This window comes from Mastomys coucha, unplaced genomic scaffold, assembly GCF_008632895.1.
Source record: "Mastomys coucha isolate ucsf_1 unplaced genomic scaffold, UCSF_Mcou_1 pScaffold6, whole genome shotgun sequence".
In the NCBI taxonomy this organism is placed as follows: domain Eukaryota; kingdom Metazoa; phylum Chordata; class Mammalia; order Rodentia; family Muridae; genus Mastomys; species Mastomys coucha.
In genome coordinates, this window is record NW_022196912.1 from 39,431,620 (window position 1) to 39,438,031 (window position 6,412).

General features: G+C 45.9%; 1 long non-coding RNA gene across 2 annotated transcripts in view; it reads left to right on the top strand.

The window, feature by feature from the left end:
- LOC116080341 overlaps positions 1-4,132 on the top strand; it is a 48,629-nt gene extending 44,497 nt beyond the window's left edge. The window contains exons 3-4 of one of the 2 annotated variants that reach the window (XR_004114405.1): positions 2,784-2,921; positions 4,034-4,132. This is a non-coding gene — a long non-coding RNA (uncharacterized LOC116080341). Of the gene's footprint in view, positions 1-2,783; positions 2,995-4,033 lie in introns of those variants that run through there. The other variant, XR_004114404.1, reaches the window with a different exon arrangement.
- Positions 4,133-6,412: the final 2,280 nt, after the last annotated feature.

Genomic DNA, 6,412 nt, shown 5'->3' on the forward strand with positions numbered 1-6,412 from the left:
TTTTTTTTTTCTACTTCATCTTTTCATTCAGCCTTTAACCCCAGCCCATAGGTTCTCTACACATTCAGTATCTTCCCTCAGCTCAACCTCTGGAAGCATCTTTATAGATAGGCCTGGAGGTATGTCTCCTAGGCATTTATATGAAGATTAATCTTTATAAGACCACTGCTTGCTGATTTGACACACAGACGATCCATTTTAACCATAAAACTGTGGGAATCATGACAGCCCCTCCCCTGGGATCAAGGTGTGAACTACTTTGTCTTACTTCATGGCTTTCCTAATGCCTGTGTCCATTTTCCCAGCCAGTGAAGTTCTTATGGCTGAGGACCAGGGCTCTGCTAGCTCTCTGACTCTGCCCAGCATGGACTCTGATCCTAGTCAATGCTGACTCAAATGCAATTTCCCTCTTGGTCATCTCTGCCTGATAACCAATGTGAAGTCACCTCTAGCTGACTCAGCAGGGGTTTCTGCTTGGTGTCTGAACTGTCCAGCTTTTTGGCTATCCTCATTGCCCTTGTTTCTGTCCCCGTGTCATTACACACACACACACACACACACACACACACACACACACAGTTACCTCCTGCCTCCTCCCTCTCTCCTTCCCCACATGGTGGGAGAAACCAAAGTCCCCTCTGTGCCCTGTGCTTGGCTTTGGGTGAGTCACTTCTAACTTCATGGTTGCCAATGTCCAGGGGGGATACAGGGATTTCCTTGTTCCTGGTACTAACCTCTATGGATGGCTTTGAGGTCCACCAAGACCCTCACATGGGGTCACTTCATGGCTCCTGGTTTTTTTTTTTTTTTTTCTATACTGGATTCTGTTCCTTCTGCCTCTGAGGCCCATGTCTTCAGCAGGGGTGAGGAGCTACCAAGATGACTTTGGTCTTGACTCCCAGGGAACTCACTGGTAGTGATAGTGTATGCTGAGATACTGCCATGCCTGGGAGTGTTTGGTGGGTGGGCTTGAAGGAGTAGGAGAACTGGTCTACCTATGAGGGTAGAAGGGTTCTTCATGAAGGATAGAGTGGCCCTGGGAAGGATAGATGGAGACTGGATGCAGGGTTGGGTATAGTAGGAAGGGATAGAATGGATGATCAAGGCTCAAAGGGACAGTTAAGAGGATCTCTGAAGTCACTGGGTGTCATGGTCCCCTAACACAGGAGTGAGTGGCAGATGTTTTGTTTTTTGTTTTTTTGTTTTGTTTTGTTTTTTTCGAGACAGGGTTTCTCTGTGTAGCTTTGGCTGTCCTGGAACTCACTCAGTAGACCAGGCTGGCCTCGAACTCAGAAATCCGCCTGCCTCTGCCTCCCAAGTGCTGGGATTAAAGACGTGCGCCACCACCGCCCGGCTGTGAGTGGCAGATGTACATCTTGGGATCAGTTGGTCTGAAGAACAGGTTTCTCTGGCTGGGATAATGGAAGTGGAGAGAGTATCCCAGGGAGGAAAAGGTACTTTCTTCATCTAAGCCTGGGATATGATGGGGAGGGGGGAGCGTACAACACCTTGGGAGAAGGAGTGATGGGTAGAAATCACTGCAGGAGCCACATGCCTCTGTCCCTGATGCCTAGCAGCAATGCCTCCCAGTGCAGGGGGAAATCCAGGTTTGTCTGAAGCTGTCATGACCCTGGGATTGGCTTACAGATGAGTATGTGACCTGTTAGGAAAAAAAAAAAAAAAGATTCTGTTTTCCTGTTTGGCCAAAATTGGAGAATCACAGAAGAATCTCTGTTTCTGGTCACTTGCTAGTTTTTACCATCATCATGTCTTTTCCCCAGTAATGATCCTTGAGCTGTCAAAGCCATCTTACAAGCGTAAGGGCAAGGCAGGAATGCCAACCTAGAGACCTGTGCCATTGGCTGCTGAGGCAACCGTGGCTCTGCAGATTGTCATGTACTTTTGTTGTTAATGTCATCATTATTTATGCAATTAATCAAGTTCTCTGCCTTCCCACAGTAAATGCATCCCTAATTGATCCATTATACTAAGACTTTATTTTTATCGTGGGCACTATAGGAAATTATTAGATGGTTTGAACACTTGAAGAAGGCAAGTGTTATGGAATATAATGTGGCAAGGGGGTATCTTTGGTGGGCCCATGCCAAGGTGTACCTCTGAGAAATTACACCTTGTAACAGATTATTGCAAAAGGGATTCATTGAGAGAGGGAAGAAGAGCAAAGAGCAAGGACCTGGGGGAGGAATAGAGGCAGACAAGTGGGCATGTAGACAGAGGACAGACAGACAGGCAGGGAGCAGAAAGAAAGCCATGAGGGCAGAGAGAGTGGGCAGAGAGGAGGTGTACAGAGATCAGAAGAGGGAACTCAAGGGAGAGAGCTTTTACCTACAGCACACACCTGGTGGCCCACAGGGATGGCAGCAGATGATGATACAAGCAATTGCTAGGTCTCTGAGAGCAGGCCAGTGGAGTTGTCCGAATACTAACAGCTAGGATATGATTATATCTGGGTTGTCCCTGTGTTGTTCTGAAAATAGATGAAATTTATCATTTCAACAGACCAAAGACGAGAATCAAATGATGACCACAATAGATGCAGAATCAACATTTGATACAATTCAATAATCAGTCATGATAAGTACTCTGAGTGGTATAGGAATTGAACCAAACTTCCACAATCTGGTAAAAGGCAAGGGCACACACAGACACAGACACACACAGACACACACACACACACACACACACACACACACACACACACACACACACACACACAAAGCAGGGAAGTTTTCTCTCAATGTTTTTGTTCAACATTGTCTTAGGGTTATTCTTGCTGTGACCATGACTGATTGCAACTGGAGGATAACAGTTCATCATCAGAAGCAGTGACGGCAGGGACTCAGCAGGACAGGAACCCGGAGGCAGGAGCTGATGCAGAAGCCACGGAGGAGTGTACCAATGTCAGTTGCCCAGATCTGATATTATTCTGTATTTATACAGTATGCAACAATTTAGGTGAAACTGTGTGATGAACACAATTCAGTAGTACTTTGTGATTTTTTTTTAATGAATCACTAATTAATTTAAAAACTTTGGGAGCAGACCATTAAATAACAATAGGCCGCCCTCCCCGCTCTCTCGGTCTTAGCGCCATCTTGTTTGAGACTCCTGTGCCATTAGAGGGAAGGGCTTTTAGTGGTGGAAGAAGAGAATGCGCAGGCTGAAGCGCAAGAGAAGAAAGATGAGGCAGAGGTCCAAGTAAACTAGCTTGTGCACCTACGAAGCCTGCAGGAACAGAAGTAAGGGATGCTGAGGGCCAGGACACTGGAACAAGTTGTTGGGCTGTATACTGTGGTCGGTAATAAGTCTCAGTAGACCTGGAACGTCACCTCGCCAAGATCACCTGGGAAAATGACTGCCTTTGCTTACAACTAAAACAGTCCCCCTGGCTCTCAGCCCTAGACCTCTGGCATTCTGGACTAGTTCTGTTCTCTCTTGTGGCCAAGTGTAACTCATGTACAATAAATCCTCTTGCTGTCAGCTGAAAAAAAAAAACTTTGCTGGACACAATGGTGAATGTCTTTAATTCCTGAATAAGAGAGATGGAGAGAGACTGGAGGATGTCAACTTTAAAGTCATCCTTTGCTTTATAGTACATTGGATGCATCTGAGCTACTGACACAAGAGCCTATCTCAAAAACAAGACAAAAACTCCCCCCTCCCCCTTTTTTTTCTTTCTGAGACAATATCTCACTATGTAGCTGTGGCTGTCCTGGAACTCACTATGTGGACCAAGCTGGACAAACATCTGCCTACCTTTACCTCCCAAGTGCTGAAACTAAAAACATGCACCACTGTACCAGGCTAAAATCCTTCTATTTTTATATGCTCATAAGAGATAATGAAAGATAATAAAACTCTAATAGCTTCTTGAAACATGAAATGCTTAGGTATAAATGCTTAGGTAGCAGAAAACTATAAAATCCAGATAAAAAGACTGCTTACGGAAATGGAGTTGTGCTCTGGAGTTGGAAGGGTCAGTATTTCTGAAAGTGTTCTCCCTGATCTGCAGAGTCAAGAGAATCCCCCATCGATTCTGCTCCAGCTGGAGCCCCAGGACAGATGGGAGGGGCCGGCGAAGATGGATAGAATAATCCAGAAGAAACCCAAGGTGAGCATGGGCCAGAATGGCTATGGTTGAGCTGGAGAACAGAAGTCATCCTACACTGTTACAAAGTGAGATCTTGGGTTAAGTGTGGAGAGTGGACAGAGCTGTGTCCCTTTAACATGCCTTTCAGAAGACGAGGTCACTAGGCAAGGACAGTCAGAGAATGTGAGTGTGATGACCCCAGTCACAGCTGTGGGGATAAAACAGCACCAGGAAGAGATGACAGAAAGAGCTCTGCCTGCAGAGCCAACAGGAGGTGGTATCTGCATTCAGGTCTCACTACATAGCTCTGGCTGTCCTGGAACTCACTATGTAGACTAGGCTGGCCTCAAACTCAAAGAGATCCACCTGCCTCCGCCATGAACTATATAAGAATGAAGAAGTTCAGCTGAGCACAAATAAGCAATCCACCAAATGCATACATTTATTTTTCTCTGCTCTTGACCACATGTGATGTGACTAGTTGTTTGAAGTTCCTGCCCTGACCTTCCCACAATGATAGATGGTAACTATCTATGACAGATGGAATTACAAGTTGAGACAATCAATATCTTTCCCCCACCTAAGTTTCTTTTTGTCAATATATTTCATATCAACTGAAATAAAATTATGACAGGGACAATGTCCCTGACTCACAGGTCTGCTAAGGAAACCACAGGAAATTGTAAGGGCAACTAATGAGTTCATACATAGAACTGCTGGGCTCTCTGTACTCTGAAGGTAGAAGGTTGTAATGGGAGGGACTCCCTGATCTGCCTCCTGCCTCTGCCACACTTTGCTGTTCTTGAATTCATTGGGCCACTTTATTTTATTTTTAAAAACTTCTTTATTATTATTATACATAAGTACAACGTAGCTGTCTTCAGACACACCAGAAGAGAGTATCAGATCTCATTATGGGTGGTTTGGAGCCACCATGTGGTTGCTGGGATTTGAACTCAGGACCTTCAGAACAGCAGTCGGTGCTCTTACCCGCTGAGCCATCTCACCAGACCCATTGGGCCACTTTATTATTGCTCCAACCACTGAGGACCACTTCCTACAGCACTGGGCAGGGCGAAGGGCAGAGGGAGTCTGAAGAGGCAAGGGTGGCATCAGGCCAAGGCCACAGAGAACACATCTAAGGCCAGGGGAACCCACTGGTGAGGAACCCACTAGGCAATTGTAACACTAGGTGACAGTGACAATGACCTTAGCAGACATCCTTGAGGTCTCTGGGTTTTAGATGATGCTCTCTCTGTGATACTAAATGCCAACAAATTCTACTATGGAAGAACATAGTGCTAGAAGCCTGCTGCTGCTCAGAGGCAGTACCTGCAACAACCTTCCCCTCCCACAGGCATCCACAGGCACTCTACAGAGACACTCTGTGAGGCCTTAGCTCACACATTCCCAGGTGCCAGGATCTCTTGCTTGAGTTTTCATTGAAGGGAATATCAGTGGCCACACACCCTGCTCCCACCCCTTCCCTGACACCTGTCTAGGAATCAGAGAGCCTGCCTGCAGGCTTGAATGGCAAAACCACCCTCCAACTAGAAAGGTATGAGTCTCCTGTTTCTGCCATGTAGGCTCGGATTCCTCTCTTCAGAGACCGCCACCATGCTGTCTGTTTCTTGAACTCTCCTCAGAGTCCTCACCATGCTGTTGTCAATATGCTGGTCTGTCCACAGTGTGAGTGACTGAGACCTTTCACAGTGTTAGCTCCCATACAGGGAGTGAGGACTCCTGGTGGGTTCTGCCCCCAAAGGATTCTACAGCCTTGGTCATATTTTCTGTGTGTGTGTGTGTGTGTGTGTGTGTGTGTGTGTGTGTGTGTACACGTGTCTGTACACACACTTGTACATACAGGCACATGTGTGTCATGGTATGTGTTTAAAGGTCACAAGACAACTTTTAGGAATCAGTTCTCTTCTTCCACTGTAAGTTGATGGAATCCAATTCAGGCATGGACTTTGAGGTGTCAAAAACCCATGTCCCACCCATTGTCTCTACTCTGTGGATCAGGATGTAAACCAGTGGCTCTCAACCTTCCTAATGCTGGGACCCTTTAATACAGTTCCACATGTTGTGGAGACCCCCAACCATACAATTATTTTAATTGCTTGCTACTTCATAAGTGTAATTTTGCTACTGTTATGAATCATAATGTAAATTTCTGATATGCAGGATATCTGATAAGCTCTGGGGGAGTTGCACCAGGTTAAGAAGATGCTACAGGGCCTTCTTCTTCTTCTTCTTCTTCTTCTTCTTCTTCTTCTTCTTCTTCTTCTTCTTCTTCTTCTT